Source organism: Anomaloglossus baeobatrachus, chromosome 5, assembly GCF_048569485.1.
Source record: "Anomaloglossus baeobatrachus isolate aAnoBae1 chromosome 5, aAnoBae1.hap1, whole genome shotgun sequence".
In the NCBI taxonomy this organism is placed as follows: domain Eukaryota; kingdom Metazoa; phylum Chordata; class Amphibia; order Anura; family Aromobatidae; genus Anomaloglossus; species Anomaloglossus baeobatrachus.
In genome coordinates, this window is record NC_134357.1 from 335070504 (window position 1) to 335086885 (window position 16382).

Consider the following 16382-nt stretch of genomic DNA (forward strand, 5'->3'; position numbering starts at 1 on the left):
CTGAGTGAGTACCACCGTGCCGTGCGGCACAGCGCTGCCCCGCGACCCTGCACCTCGCCAGGCCTCGTAACCCGCCTGCAATCCATCCCTACCCCATCACCGGGCCCTGGGACAACCAACCCCCTACCCACGGAGGGGAGAACTAACACCCAGGATGCTCCCTGTCATCGCTCCCGGGATCCCCGTCCAGAGCAGCGGTGGTGTCACAACCTCACCACAACCGTGGGTGGCGTCACGGACAATCTCAAATCCCCACAATCAATGCCCACCCTTTTCACTCACGGGCGAGGAACGCCGCTCGAGTCCCCGGGCTCCGGCCCACCGCTCGAGCTACCACCGAGCAGCAGCAGCCGCAGCGGCCGGACCCGAGCAGTGGGAGAGCGCAGCGTCCCCTCCTCCGTCCGCGACAACTTGGCGTCACGAACAGGATCTTACCGCTCTGCCGTCTGGTAGAGGTGCGCCTTGTGACCGCCGGAGGTGTCCGGCCGAAAATTTGGAGAAGCCGCCATCTTGGGCGCGAAAAATTCCCGCTCGAGCGTCTCCTCGAGCAGTGGAGGCGCGAAGGCCAAAACCCCGTCCCTGTAGAGGAGGAGCTGGAAAGAGACTAAGGGGGATGATAAGTGAATGATAACCGAAGATGTCACCAGATTAACAAACCCTGATTTGAACCGGTCGTTGCCGGCAACTGGTCCCCGTTGGGACCCCCTACAAACCACTGCGTAGGAACTACTACGGACAAGCCCGAGAACTGGCAGGGCAACCACGAACTTGTAGTTTGTAAATAAAAATGTGTTTTATGGCTTTACCGTAACCGCCTCTGGAGAGGCTGATTTGCAGGATGGGCCTGGAGGGAAGTGATGGCCCAGGCCCACCACTACCGCAACCGGTGGCGATCCTCCGGGGGTTTCAGGGGTTCCCCATGGACGTGGGTCCCCTGAAAAGGACAGAACCCGCTCGGGTAACTTGTGCTGGACTGGGGTCAAGGGGTGCTGCCCGTTTGCTTAGGGGCAGCATCAGGGCCAGGTTGCTTGGGTGGGAGAGAGCGGAAGCCGAAACCGTTTAGTAACATTTAAGTAAATATACCTCCCGATGTGGGAAGAAGTTAATATGCTTGTAATCTGTTTACAGTTTATCTCTTTTCAGTTGTGAAAATAAAACCGGTGATGGACGGGCAGCCCGCGGACGGTCTGTATTTTACTAAGGGGGAATGTGGCGCCCTGGACAAGCCAGGTCGTCACAGCACAACACCAACACACCCCACACTCCCGGTCAGGCACACCGAAGTCAGACAAAAACCCTTGTTGCCTTCCTCCAGGGGCTGATGTTCACACCACGGGGTGGGCCAGGCGGTTGGCCCCGCCCACTGAGGAGTTCACAGTCCTGGAGGCGGGAAAAGTAAGGCAGTTCAGTTTGGAAGTGAAAGTGAGAGCAAGGAGTGTGGCAGTAGAGAGGCCTGAAGTTGGTCCGGGTGTGTGGCCCGGACAGATCAGCAAAGTTGGCAGACGGTGGTGACCGTCTGCAGGAGAGACCTATTGGAGCCAGCCGTAAGGACCGTGGACAGGCGGTGGCCCGGCGGTACCGGACCGGTACGCAAAGAGAAGCCAGCACAATCCGGCAGGGGCTTACGGACCCCGGCAAGGCTAGGAGTCGCTGTGAATTTGCCAAATCCGTTAGCGAAGGGAACCTCCTGGGTTTCCCAGCAGCCAAGTCCTGACAGAAGGCAACAGTCCAACAGAGAGAGAGGGAAACACAGTTACCGCCAAGGCTAAAGTTCCCAGGGCCAGAGCCTGCGGGCAAAAAGGGCTCCTTCAGCAACCTTCAAGCTGGGGAGCGGGTTACCGGTGGGAACCCATTGGAACCGTCACATTGCACAGGTGTAGGGAAAGGCAGTCACCATCAACCTGCCGGGAGGAGAAACACCGCAGCCGTCTGTGGGACCCGTCCATCCAGCCGTTTGTTTTACCGGAGACTCTGTGTACATCATTGGCTGAGTGAGTACCACTGTGCCGTGCGGCACAGCGCTGCCCCCACGACCCTGCACCTCGCCAGGCCCTGTAACCCGCCTGCAATCCATCCCTACCCCATCACCGGGCCCCGGGACAACCAACCCCCTACCCACGGAGGGGAGAACTAACACCCAGGCTGCTCCCTGTCATCGCTCCCGGGATCCCCGTCCAGAGCAGCGGTGGTGTCACAACCTCACCACAACCGTGGGTGGCGTCACGGACAATCTCAAATCCCCACAATCAATCCCCACCCTTTTCACTCACAAGCGAGGAACGCCGCTCGAGTCCCCGGGATCCGGCCCACCGCTCGAGCTACCACCGAGCAGCAGCAGCAGTGGCCGGACCCAAGCAGTGGGAGAGCGCAGCATCCCCTCCTCCGCCCGCGACACAGTCTCCGCCCATCCAACAAGCTTGGTAGGCTTAGGTCTTGCAGTAGCACTGGCTGACTGTGGTGGTGTGTGCCTTCCAGGTGAAGTTATCAGCTTCCAGCTCCAGCCTATTGCAAGGCACCACACCCTTCTTATATCTTTAGTGCTTCCTGCCAGATATATTCTAGTTTTTACTGCTTGTCTCTGGTTCACGCCCTGCTCTGTATATTTGTTCCCTGTGTTTTGACCTCTGCCTGCTCTGACTACTCTCCTGCCAGTCACTTTTGTACTTCGCTGCCATCTCCAGTTTGACCTTAGCCTGATTTCCTGACTACGCTTTTACCTGACAATTTTGTCCCTTTCTGTACCTCCTGGTTTGACCCTGGCTGATGATCATTCTTCCCTGTATTCAAACCTTCCATGGGCAGCAACCTGCTGGACCCTGTAGTAATTCCAGATCCCTGTACAGGGGTTAAAGAGATTCGGGGTTCTCGGGATCCTGCTTGTTGGGTAGCTTGCCTCTAGTCTGTGCGTGACAGCCATCCTGAGACTGTGGTCCCGGTCAGACATTACACATGATCATCACTGTCCCCGTTGGGACTCATAATCTAAATTCCCTATCTGTATGTCTTTGGAGTATGGGTTGAAACTGGAGGAAATCCTACATACAACCTCCTTGTAGATGTTGTTCTTGGTGGGATTTGAACCCAGGACCCCAGTGCTGCAAGACTGCAGTGCTAACCACTGAGCCAGTGTACTGCTGTGGCGGCCCTGGGGCTCAGTCGCCAAGTCGCCACAGGGCATTGCATTTCATTTAAAGTGCAATGCTTGTGTGGCGCCCTGGGCAAGCCAGGACGTCACAAGCACTACACCAACACACCCCACACTTCCGGTCAGGCACACCGAAGTCAGACAAAAACCCTTGTTGCCTTCCTCCAGGGGCTGATGTCCACACCAGGGGGTGGGACAGGTGGTTGGCCCCGCCCACCGAGGAGTACACAGTCCTGGAGGCAGGAAAAGTAGAGAGTTGAGTTTTGGAAGTGAAAGTGAGAGGAAGCAAAGTGGTAGAGGAGCAGACAGAAGTGGTCCGGGTGTGTGGCCCGGACGGATCAGCAAGGTTCGCAGATAGTGGTGACCATCTGCAGGAGAGGCCTATGGGAGCTAGCCGTAAGGACCGTGGACGGGCGGTGGCCCGGCGGTACCAGACCGGTACGCAAAGAGAAGCCAGCACCATCCGGCAGGGGCTTACGGACCCCGACAAGGCTAGGAGTCACCGTGAATTTGTCAAATCCGTTAGCGAAGGGAACCTCCTGGGTTTCCCAGCAGCCAAGTCCCGACAGAAGGCAACCGTCCAACCGAGAGAGGGAAACACAGTCACCGCCAAGGCTAAAGTTCCCAGGGCCAGAGCCTGCGGGCAAAAGGGGCTCCTTCAGCACCCATCCAAGCTGGGGAGCAGGTTACCGGTGGGAACCCATTGGAACCGTACACACTACACAGGTGCAGGGAAAGGCAGTCACCATCAACCTGCTGGGAGGAGAAACACCGCAGCCGTCTGTGGGACCCGTCCATCCAGCCGTTTGTTTTACCGGAGACTCTGTGTACATCATTGGCTGAGTGAGTACCACCGTGCCGTGCGGCACAGCGCTGCCCCCGCGACCCTGCACCTCGCCAGGCCCCGTAACCCGCCTGCAATCCATCCCTACCCCATCACCGGGCCCCGGGACAACCAACCCCCTACCCATGGAGGGGAGAACTAACATCCAGGCTGCTCCCTGTCATCGCTCCCGGGATCCCCGTCCAGAGCAGCGGTGGTGTCACCAATCTCGCCACAACCGTGGGTGGCGTCACGGACAATATCAAATCCCCACAATCATTCCCCACCCTTTTCACTCACGGGCGAGGAACGCCGCTCGAGTCCCCGGGATCCGGCCCACCGCTTGAGCCGCCACTGAGCAGCAGCCACAGCAGCACCGGCCGGACCCGAGCAGTGGGAGAGCGCAGCGTCCCCTCCTCCGCCCGCGACACTTGGACTTTGATGATGAAGGAGTTAATGACTGGTGTTGTTTGTTTCACTTACATCTAGTTATGAGTCACCACTTACACATGAAGCCACTAAGAGTCGCTGCGCATGCTCTCTCTGGCTCTCTGCACACGTAAACAGGATACACATCAGTTACCAAGCAATGCTCTTTGCCTAGTTACCCGATATTTACCCTGGTTACGTGTGCAAGGAGCCAGCGCTAAGCGGTGTACGCTGGTAACCAAGGTAAATATCGGGTAACCAAGCAAAGTGCTTGGCTTAGTTTTTACCCGATATTTACCCAGGCTACGTGTGCAGGGAGCCCGACACTTCCGCGCTCGGCTCTGCCCCCTCCCGCACTACAGACACAGACACGCACGCACACACACACACACACACACACACACACCTGTCCCCAGCCATGCACACCGTGGCACAGACATCCTCATCTCCACAGCCACGCTCGGCTCCACCCACCTCGCACTCTGCCCCCCGCACACAACGGAGTCCGACAATGAATTCTGTTCTTTGTCATATTATCATTTTGTACAACGCATCAGCCACATGCGTCAAGCAACGCATGTGACTGAGGCAAAACAACAGAAATGTGAAGCTAGCCTAAGAGAGAAACGCAAACAGTTTTCACTTGAGTTCAGTCTGGAAGCAGGAGAGAGCAGACAGCCTTAAGAGAGGAAGGAGAGCAAGGCTGGTCCTGGGGACAAGAGACTGGAGGACTTTGTCCTAGGACCAGGGGCCACAACAGCGCACTGAATCTGCAGGAATGAGACTGGAATAGGGCAAGAGGTGACCGATGGAGATGATTAGACAGAGGAGACATGGTAGCTGAGGTTGAGCCTAACCATTCCCACAGTGCCAGCGTTGACAGGGTGCAGAAGCCCTAGGGCAGATTATACTCTATGTTGTCTGCCAGAATCTGCAGGGGATGGGGATTGCAAGTCCCATCGCCCACCACCCACTTTCCCGGAGCACAGTGACATATAGGACCTGGGGTTGGGTTTACAGCCAGGCCCCATGGTGAGGACCCGCGTCACCTGCACATGGGACGGATCACTTAACCAAGTTGCTTCAAGCCACAGGGATCCACAACCAAGTGCAAGGAGGAAGGTCTTACACATTTCCACAGACACCGGTGATTACCTCCGATTCACCTGGGACCAACTGGAGTCCATCCATGGCGTCAGAAAGCAGCACCTCCGGGGAGCTTTAAGAACTGTGAGTAAAAGGAACTTTGACCCGCAGCCCTGGTGTTGTTCTTGTCATTGCCAGCGCCGCCGCCCCGCGCTTTGGCACCATCAGCCGTCCCCATCGCCCTCATCCTCCCTGGGGCTCACTCCACCTGTGGGGAGCTGGACTATCTGGGCTGTGTTAACATCAGCCCTAGAGGAGAGCGACATCTCGCAGTGGTGGACGATTCTTGGCCGCACACCACGGGTGGTGATGCAAAGCATCCCCCATTCCCATCCAACACCACTCCTGGAAGAGGAAAAGTTTCAGGAAGGGTCTGTGGCAGAGGAGGCCGAGACCCCAGTCACCGCCTCAACCGATGACATGCTTCCCAGGGACCCTTCACCCTCCTTCCATCCCCATTTTACACCTTGCACCAGTCTGTTTCTTTTACTTGTAGCCGACGGGGCCACAGAGCCGGATCAGGTTAGTCACCGCAACCTCACAAAACCACTGTCCCGGTGATGAGTAACCCCTGAGGGGTGCTACACTGCTTTATATATATATATATATATATATATATATATATATATATATATATATATATATATATATATATTATAATCTGCTTATCCCATCCTTTAACATGCTGCTCAGAGATTGGACTCCATGTTCTATAGAACAGGTTCTCTTTAAAAGACTATTCTTGATAAAATTCTGGTTATTCTTAGCCCAGGACATGAGAGGGCGGTGCGCCACATATCCCTCTCTGTTATGTTCCTGAAATGTTTGTCACCTCCAGCCCTTAGATCTGGCTCTACACATAAGGTAATAATGGAAGTATGTAAAAGGAAAAAAATAATAAATACAGCTGTCATTATGAAGAAACTTTCTAAATATCTTTAAATGGAAAATCCTGTTTTTTTTCCCACGAGGGAGGTTATCAATATATTACTATTAAAACAGCTGCCAGCTTGATGGCTCGCTCTGTTGCGCATAAAGTAGATCACAAAAATGTGTACACCATTTCCATTTTTGTAAATATTTCATTATATATTTGCATGGGATAACACTGAAGATATGACACTGGATACTTTCCCACTGTTCTCCTAATATTTCATGGATATACTGTAAGTTTACAACTATTTAAAATACTTTTATGTACATACTTGTTGTTTGCCACTGGGCATTATTTTTGTTTTTTTGGCTTTATTTTGTATCTAGTATATTTATGCCTGTCAAATATGCTCTTTCTTATACATAGTATAGTTACATAGGTTGAAAAAAGACGTAGGTCTATCTAACTCAACCTTTGTCCACCAATTATACATGCTATTTTGCACACACAGTAAAATATCTGGATTTCACTTACCAGATTAGTTTCTGTGCTGTTACTTTTGCATGCATGTGTTTTTTTTTTTTTTTAATTTTAATTGATTCAATAAAATGTACTATTTTATCTTACATTTTTGTAACAATTTTTTGCCCTGCACTTTTTTTTTCCATAAGTTCCTATGTGAAAATGGCGAAATTGTGTCCATTTTCCCTGCTTAGTATCACTGCCCCTGATGAAGCCGCAAATAGCGGCGACACGCATTGGGCAGGCTGCCTAAAGCGGGCTTTACATGCTACGATATTTCTAGCAATTGCTAGCGATATCGTACGCAAAAGCACCTGCCCCTGTCGAGCATGCGATATCGTGTGATCGCTGCCGCAGTGAACATTGTCGCTACGGCAGCGTCACTGTGACTGCTGAACAATCCCTCCCTCAAGGGGGAGGTGCGTTCGGAGACGTCACCGCGACGTCCCTAAGTGGCCGGCCAATCAGACCGGAGGGGAGGAGATGAGCGGGACGAACATCCCGCACACCTACTTCCTTCTTCATTGCGGGCGGGACGCAGGTAAGGTGAGGTTCCTCGTTCCTGTGGTGTCACACACAGCGATGTGTGCTGCCGCAGGAACAAGGAACAACATCTTTAAACAACCATTAACAATTTTTGGTTTTAGGACGACCTCCCCATGGTGAACGATTTTCACCACTTTGGAAGACGTTTAAGGTCGCTGATAAGTGTCACACGCTGCGATACCGTTAATGATGCCGGATGTGTGTCACTAACGTGACCCCGACGATAAAACATTAACGATATCATAGCGTGTAAAGCCCCTTTAACTATTCCCCAGATACTAGGTCCCTTATCTTTCTCTATTTCAGCGATCTACCAGGGTCTGCATATGGTATTATAGTATCCTTACATTACTATCTCCCTGCACATTATCCCCATGTAATGTGAGATTGATGGCTTCTCTCTTTCTTGTTTAGGGGTAATTCCCCTCCTTTTGACTATGTGGTCAGTTAGGTATTGTGCAATAGTCTATATTAGTCATTGACATATGTATTTTTGATACTCTTATCTTTTGCCTCCCTTCAGGGTCCACTTGGTAAATTGTGCCTTTGGTTCAGCCTAACTATCGCTTTATATTTTTGACAATTTATGTGATGAGCTATATACTGTTTTTTTCTGTACTATTTACTATGCTGCTTCTTAGAGGTTATCTTCTATACTAGACATCAAGGAGTTTCTTACCTCCATCAATACATCTCATTGTTTGTATTGTGATTGTTTTGTTCTAATAACTGATCCTTCTTGTTATATTGTTACTCTATTGAAGCCATTGTATACAGTGTGTCCACCCATATCCGGTCCACCGCCATTAACTTGAGAACAGCGGCAGCTATAGGCATATAATTAAATGCGAATCAATACGAATCGACACTTTGCATACAGAAATGCTATGATATGAAACCCATGACCCCCCCCAAAACATTGAATGCTGGTCACGCATATGGCGCTCATTTAACTTTGATGCTCAAAGTGGCCACCGTCAGCTGCAATGCACATCTGGACTCTGGACAGCGTACTGTATCTTGCTGCACGTTGTGCAATATGGTAGGTGACACGTTTGCACAAGCATCTGTGATACGTCGTCGTAGGTCCTGCAATGTAGGTGGAGGGGTCGCATACACCTGCTGTTTGATGTGACCTCACAGAAAGAAGTCCAACGGGGTCAGGTCAGGTGAGCGTGGAGGCCACTCCACGCAGCCACCATACCCAATGACTTGTAAGAAGGTCTCCATGAGGTATCGCTTCACGTCCACAGCCTTGTGCGTTTTACACGTTATAATCATAGCATTTCTGCATGCAAGGTGTTGATACGTATTGAATTGATGATGCCCTACAACTTTGTATTTCACATTTTTTCTCTATCTTGTTCCATTTTCAAAATAAAAATGCTAACTACGTTGTTTTCCACCAGGTGGCACTATAGGTGGATTCATTGCGTAGTGCATGGCTACTTTACTATACCTAGACACCACTTCTATGCCTATAGCTGCCGCCATTCTCAAGTTAATGGCGGTGGACAGGATATGGGTGGACACACTGTATATACTTAGAGACTATACATCTTTGTTTGGATACTTATCTGCTGCAAGGGACCGGATAATTGTTACAGTATTAACATATTATATGCTTATATGTGTTATCTGGGACATGGACTGCTCTGTTTTTAAATGATTTTATTATCACTGTGTGTCTTGTATGTATTTTTGGACAAAATAAAAGCTATATCTTTGTATATGTTGGTGTGCACATGTTTCTATTGAGGTCTTTTTCTCCATCTATATTGACTGCATTCCCTCATAGTTGTAGCACCCAACTTCATTTTATGTATGAGTAATCATTGGGCATATGTGCGCCCTGTTTTCTATGTATATCCCCAGTATCATGTGACTCATTAGTGTTACAAAGTCACAGGTGTGAATGGGGAGCAGGTGTCTTACATTTAGTGTTATCGCTCTCTCATTCTCTCATACTGGTCACTAGAAGTTCAACATGGCTCCTCATGACAAAGAATTCTCCGAGGATCTGAAAAAAATAATTGTTTCTCTACAGAAAGATGGCCTTGGCTATTAAAAGATTGCCAACACCTTGAAACTTAGCTGCACTTCGGTGGCCATGACATACAGCGGTTTAACAAGACAGGTTCCACTCAGATTAGGCCTCGTCTTGTTTTCTTTATTTTATTTATTATAACGAGTGCCGGATCCGGATCAAACACCCGGGCACCTTTGAAACCACGCGGATCCGGACTTTTACAGTCCAGGTAAAATAAAATACACCCTCAGATTCATCCGCACATGGGGTTCTGATTTTCTGAATCTTATGTTCTACGATCTGCGCATAACCTGGTAATTCAGAAAACAGGTCCTTTTTTTGTTGGAGCAGTTCTCATGACTTCTATTTTTGGGTCCATGATAGCATTTATGCCACTGTGACCTCTTCAACATCAGCTTCAGACAAAGTTTCCACTGGCTCACTGTCTTTCCACAGCTTGATAAGATTGATGTGGTAAATTTGGTTCGGCTTTTCTTCTTCCAGCTTAATGGACTTCGCAGTTCATCTCTCCAAGTTTTTCTACTACAACATAGGACCCCTGCCACATGGCCAGAAACTTACTCTACCATGAAAATCAGCACTAGCACACGGTCCCCAATGCTGAATTGTCTCACCCTTCCTGACCGATTGAAGACCCTTGCTTGGGCTTCTTGCACCTGAAGGAGTTGCACCTTCACAATGGGCATTACGTTAGCAATCTGTATCTGGGTGATGTGCTTGATGATGCTCTTGTAGGATGTAAGTTTAGCTCCCCTGGTCTCCTTTGCTATATCTGAGAGTCACCGAGGGAGTCAGCCATACAGGAGTTCAAAAGTAGAGAACCCCGTAGATGCTTGTGTAACTTCCCTGATGCAAAACAGCAGATATGGGAGAAGACAGTCCCAGTCCTGGCCATCCTTCCCTATGATCTTCTTTAGCATATCTGTAACATAGCTCTTAGGGGGGCTTTACACGTTGTGACATCGCTACCGATATATAGTCGGGGTCACGTCGTTAGTGACTCACATCCAGCGCCAGTAGCGACATCGCAACGTGTAAATCCTAGGTGCAACGATGAACGAGCACAGAAGCGTACAATATCGCTGATCTGTGTAACGTCGTTCATTTCCATAATGTCGGTTCGACCGCAGGTACGATGTTGTTTGTCGTTCCTGCAGCTCCACACATCGCTGTGTGTAAACCCGCAGGAGCGACAAACATCTCCTTACCTGCGTCCCGACGGCAATGCGGAATGGAGAAGGTGGATGGGATGTTATGTTCCACTCATCTCCGGCCCTCCACTTCTATTGGCCGGCTGTGACGCCGAACGCACCTCCCCCTTGAGGGAGGGATTGTTCGGCAGTCACAGCGACGTGGCAGAGCAGGTATGTACATGTGAAGCTGCCGTAGCGATAATGTTCGCTACTGCAGCAATCGCCACATGTTGCATGTGCGACGGGGGCAGGTGCTATCGTGCTGGACATCGCTAGCAATTGCTAGCGATGTCGCAACATGTACAGCCTGCCTTAGAGTTTTATTAAATCTCTTGACCAGGCCATCTCTCTGCTGATGGTACACCGATGTCTTTAGTTGGGTGATCTTTACACAATATCCTCATCAATTTATTCATAAAGGGAGTTCCTTGGTCCATCAGATCTCCTTCTGTATTCCCATTTGGCCTCACAGGATTTCTCAATCACGATATCCCACAGGAGGTGTTCCAACCTCCACACACAGATCATGTGTGAGACAAACCGTCTCCATTTTAAGACATGTACCACACCCATTGGTGGTGGTATGTGAGCAGCAAGTTCTACGCATCTCTCCAGCTGCATGTAAAATCAGCCCTGAAGTTCCCTAATAACCTTCTCAGTACCATATATACTAGAGCTTGCATCCGGGTTTACATCACAGAGGATTACCACCTCTGTGATACATACAGTACCTCCAATCGACTTTGCGTCTAGCAGCCATCTTACATTCTATACTTATTATTCATATGGATTTATACATTTGTATATGTTGTTTTCACTGATTAATAAAAACAGGCTATAGACAAAGCGGAAAGCATTTGAAGTGGAAATAAGTACAGTAGAGGAGCAGTATTGATGCTTGAACGTAAGGGAAGGTAGCATCGCCCAGGCTACACATAGAAATTATATCAAGCATGGCAAATATCACATGGAGGGACACTCGCACAAGAGAAAAATCTGAAACTGCATATTATGGAATCTGAAAATAAAAGACAGAATAAAGACACCAGTCTGATTTTTTTGCATTTTTATTAACTAACACTAACTATTAAGATATATAAAAATATTATTTTTTTTCCCATGTCAATAGTGTCCATTGCCTTTAATTCATTTGGAATAAACAAAAATTCTGCTGATTACTGTTTGGAATCTGCATTTCATGTATTTTCTTTCTGCAGACATTCATGTTATCCAACAACTTTGTGCTTTGCTCCCACAATTCAATGCTTTTTGATAAGAGGAATTCATTTTACATTTAGAGTGCTCATTTGTTTCTGGAACTTCCACAGAAATGAATGGAGGGACTGTGCATATACTCGGATATTGGCATGTTGGTTAAATCAATAAACTGCAATTTAGGAGTTCTTATAAATAAATGATTTTGGGACCCTTCCTTGTGCTGCACAATGTAATCCCTATTACAATGCTACCAGCCTTCATAGCGTAATGATTAAATTAGGCAATTGTTAGCCTCCTTTTTATCTTTTTATTTGAGAGGATAGAATGATATTCTAGATTGTTTACCTTTTCATTTGGGGTGTAGCAGCATAGCCTCCAAAAATTTCAAGCAAGCATAAACCTCTGATGGCTCATAAGGATACAGAACCAGAAAGCTTTTTAGTAGCCAGGTGACATATCTATCTCTGTCACTGCTTGAACTGGAAATTGGTAGTGATTTTATAACATCTGAATTGTTGGGGGGGCTATAAGTAGCCAACAGTAGTCAAGATCATATGAGCAAGAGAAGATACTGTAAATTGGTACAATGGGACAGTAAAGTACAGTATGGAAGGTAAAGCTGGTGTCACACATAACGACGACGACAACGACGTCGCTGCTACGTCACCATTTTCTGTGACGTTGCAGCGACGTCGCTGTCGCTGTGTGTGACATCCAGCAACGACCTGGCCCCTGCTGTGAGGTCGCCGGTCGTTGCTGAATGTCCAGCTTCATTTTTTGGTCGTCACTCTCCCGCTGTGACACACACATCGCTGTGTGTGACAGCGAGAGAGCGACGAAATGAAGCGATCAGGAGCCGGCACTGGCAGCTGCGGTAAGCTGTAACCAGCGTAAACATCGGGTAACCAAGGGAAGACCTTTCCTTGGTTACCCGATGTTTACGCTGGTTACCAGCCTCCGCTCTTGCTGCCAGTGCCGGCTCCTGCACTGTGACATGTGGCTGCAGTACGCATCGGGTAATTAACCCGATGTATACTGTAGCAAGGAGAGCAAGGAGCCAGCGCTAAGCAGTGCGCGCGGCTCCCTGCTCTCTGCACTGTGACATGTAGCTGCAGCACACATCGGGTTAATTAACCCGATGTGTGCTGCAGGAGAGCAAGGAGCCAGCGCTAAGCGCGGCTCCCTGCTCTCTGAACTGTGACATGTAGCTGCAGCACACATCGGGTTAATTAACCCGATGTGTGCTGCAGGAGAGCAAGGAGCCAGCGCTAAGCGCGGCTCCCTGCTCTCTGAACATGTAGCACAGCGACCTTATGATCGCTGCTTCTGCTGTGTTTGACAGCTAAGCAGCGATCATAACAGCGACTTACAAGGTCGCTGTTACGTCACCGAAAATGGTGACGTAACAGCGACGTCGTTGTCGCTGTCGTTTAGTGTGACACCAGCTTAAGAGTAAACCAAATTACCAGGTAATAGATTAGATTAAAGTTGATGAGGAGAACAGTTTCAACTAAAACAATAATTTGTCACCAATTCTTAAGAATGAATAATCATTTTTGGCTCAGCAATCTGAGTGTCATTGTTTAAAATTAAAGGGGATCTTCGTGCGAGGTACTGAAGCAAAGTGCGGGGATTGAAGATAAGTGTGGCATAGTTTAAACACAATCTCATAGTTTGACACAAGAACATAGTTTGACTTTATCCTTATGTTTCCCCTTGTTTTATTTATATATTTTTTTTCTTTGTTTTTCTACTTTACTGTTTACCCCCATTTATTAGGTGCTCCATGGACAATACTACCAGGTGTGTATCTTGTCAGATGTATGCATGCCTTGAGCAGCCGTTCGAGTGTGAATATGTCTGCACTCGATGCAAGCATGTTGAGTATTTGGAAGCCAAGGTAACTGATCTAAATAAGCAGCTTGCAACACTCAGGGGCATTGCAAACCTGGAGAGGAGTTTAGAGCTCACTGAGCTTTCTCTGGCTGGGGCCAGTGATATGGAGGAGGGTGGAGGTGGAGAAGATCAGGACCCAGAGGTAGTTAGCTGGGTAACAGTTAGAAGAAGAGTTAGGGGGAAAAGTGTCAGGGAGCCTAGTCCTGACCTGGCACAACCTAGTAAATATGCCTGTTTGGCTGATATTAGGAATGAAGGGCCAGGACTAGGGTCACTACAGCAGGACGTTGCCTCTAGCAACCAGGAAAACAACTGCTGTAGGAAGGAGGGAAATAGGAGTGCAGCAAAGCCCAGACAGATTTTGGTGGTAGGGGACTCTATAATTAGGCGGACAAACAGGGTCATCTGTCGCCGAGACCGTGAATGCCGAACAGTGTTGTCTGCCGGGTGCTCGGGTTCGGCATATTGCGGATCGGATAGACAGATTGCTGGGTGGGGCTGGGGAAAACCCAGCGGTCATGGTGCACATTGGTACTAATGACAAAGTTAGAGGCAGGTGGAAGGTCCTTAAAAAAAATGATTATAGGGAACTAGGAGAGAAGCTAAAGTCCAGGACCTCCAAGGTGGTGTTTTCAGAAATACTACCGGTGCCACGAGCGTCACTATAAAGACAGCGGGAGCTTAGGGAGATAAATACGTGGCTTAGAAATTGCTGCAGGAAGGAAGGGTTCGGGTTCATGGAGAACTGGGCCGACTTCTCAGTCGGCTACAGGCTCTACGGTAGGGACGGGCTGCACCTCAATGGGGAGGGTGCAGCTGTGCTGGGGGAGAAAATGGTCAGACGGATGGAGGAGCTTTTAAACTAGGATCTGGGGGGATGGAGGTTAGTGGAGCAAAAAAGGGGATAGAGCAGATAGAGACAGTGAGACGATAGGGGTCAATGAAGGATTAGGGGGGATGGGACATGCAAGGAACGTAGGGAGGTTAGGAGTAATAAAGGTGTTAATAGTATTAAATGTCTACTGGCAAATGCAAGAAGTCTCGCAAACAAAATTAGTGAATTGGAGACCACCATGGATTATGATGTGGTGGGCATTAAGGAAACCTGGCTGGATGAAAGCCATGACTAGGTGACAAACATACAGGGTTATACTACATTTAGGAAGGACAGGAAAGACAAAAAAGGTGGTGGGGTATGTATATTTATCAAATCTAACCTAAAACCTGTGTTCAATGATGACATTGGGATGAACTGCAACAATGTAGAGTCAGTATGGGTAAATGCACATGGAGAGGGGAATAATGGAAAAATGCTAATTGGAGTTTGCTATAAGCCTCCTAACATACCTGAACAAATAGAGGGTGAAATGCTGGATCAAATTGAAAAGGCAGCTAATAATAATAATCGGGTTCTTATTATGGGGATTTCAACTATCCAGACATACAGTGGGACATAGAATTTTCTGGTTCTGCTAAAAGCTGTAAGTTCTTATCTACTATTCAAGACCATTTCCTCTCTCAGATGATAGATGAACCGACAAGGGGAGATAATCTGCTAGATCTGGTCCTGTCAAATAGACCAGATACAATTTCAGATCTACAGATCCTGGAGCACTCTGGCACCAGCGATCATAATATGGTAAGCTTCAACGTAATATTCAATAGAACGTTTCAAAGGGGAAATGCTAAAACCTGGAATTTTAGGAAAACTGATTCCAACAAATTAAGGGAAGAGCTTAAAGGTGTAGATTGGGACAAAGTCATGGTAACTGGGGATACCGAACATAAATGGGATAGGTTTTAAGAATATACTACTAGAGTCCTGTGAAAACTTATACCTTCTGGTAATAAAATGTCCAGGAATAAAAAGAACCCACTATGGATAAATAAGACTGTACAAAGTATAATAAAACAAAATCAAAGGGCGTTTAAAATCTTAAAGGCTATGAATACAGAAATCGCATTTCAGAAGTATAATGATATCAATAGGAAATGTAAAAAAGAAATCAAACAAGCAAAACTAGCTACTGAAACAAAAATCGCCAATGACATTAATATAAATCCCAAAATCTTTTATAAATACATTAATGCCAAAAGGAAAACAAAAGATAGTATCAGCCCCTTAAAATATAATAACATGTTAGTTATAGAGGACAAACAAAAGACTGAGATATTAAATAGGCATTTCTCATCTGTGTTCACCAAGGAACTGACTGTACCAGGGATCATTCAACAAGTGAAAAATCAAAGTTCACCACCCGATATAATTAATTTAACACAAGATGAAGTACGCCTATGTCTGAGTAAATTAAACATTGACAAATCCCCAGGGCCAGATGGCATTCATCCACGAATATTGAGGGAATTGAGCTCCGTAATCGACAGGCCGTTGTATCTCATCTTCTTAGACTCACTTGTAACAGGGTTGGTGCCTCAGGATTGGAGGATTACTGATGTGGTACCAATATTTAACAAAAAGGTAAAACGGTAGATCAAGGCAACTACCGTCCAGTAAGCCTGACATCAGTAGTATGCAAAGT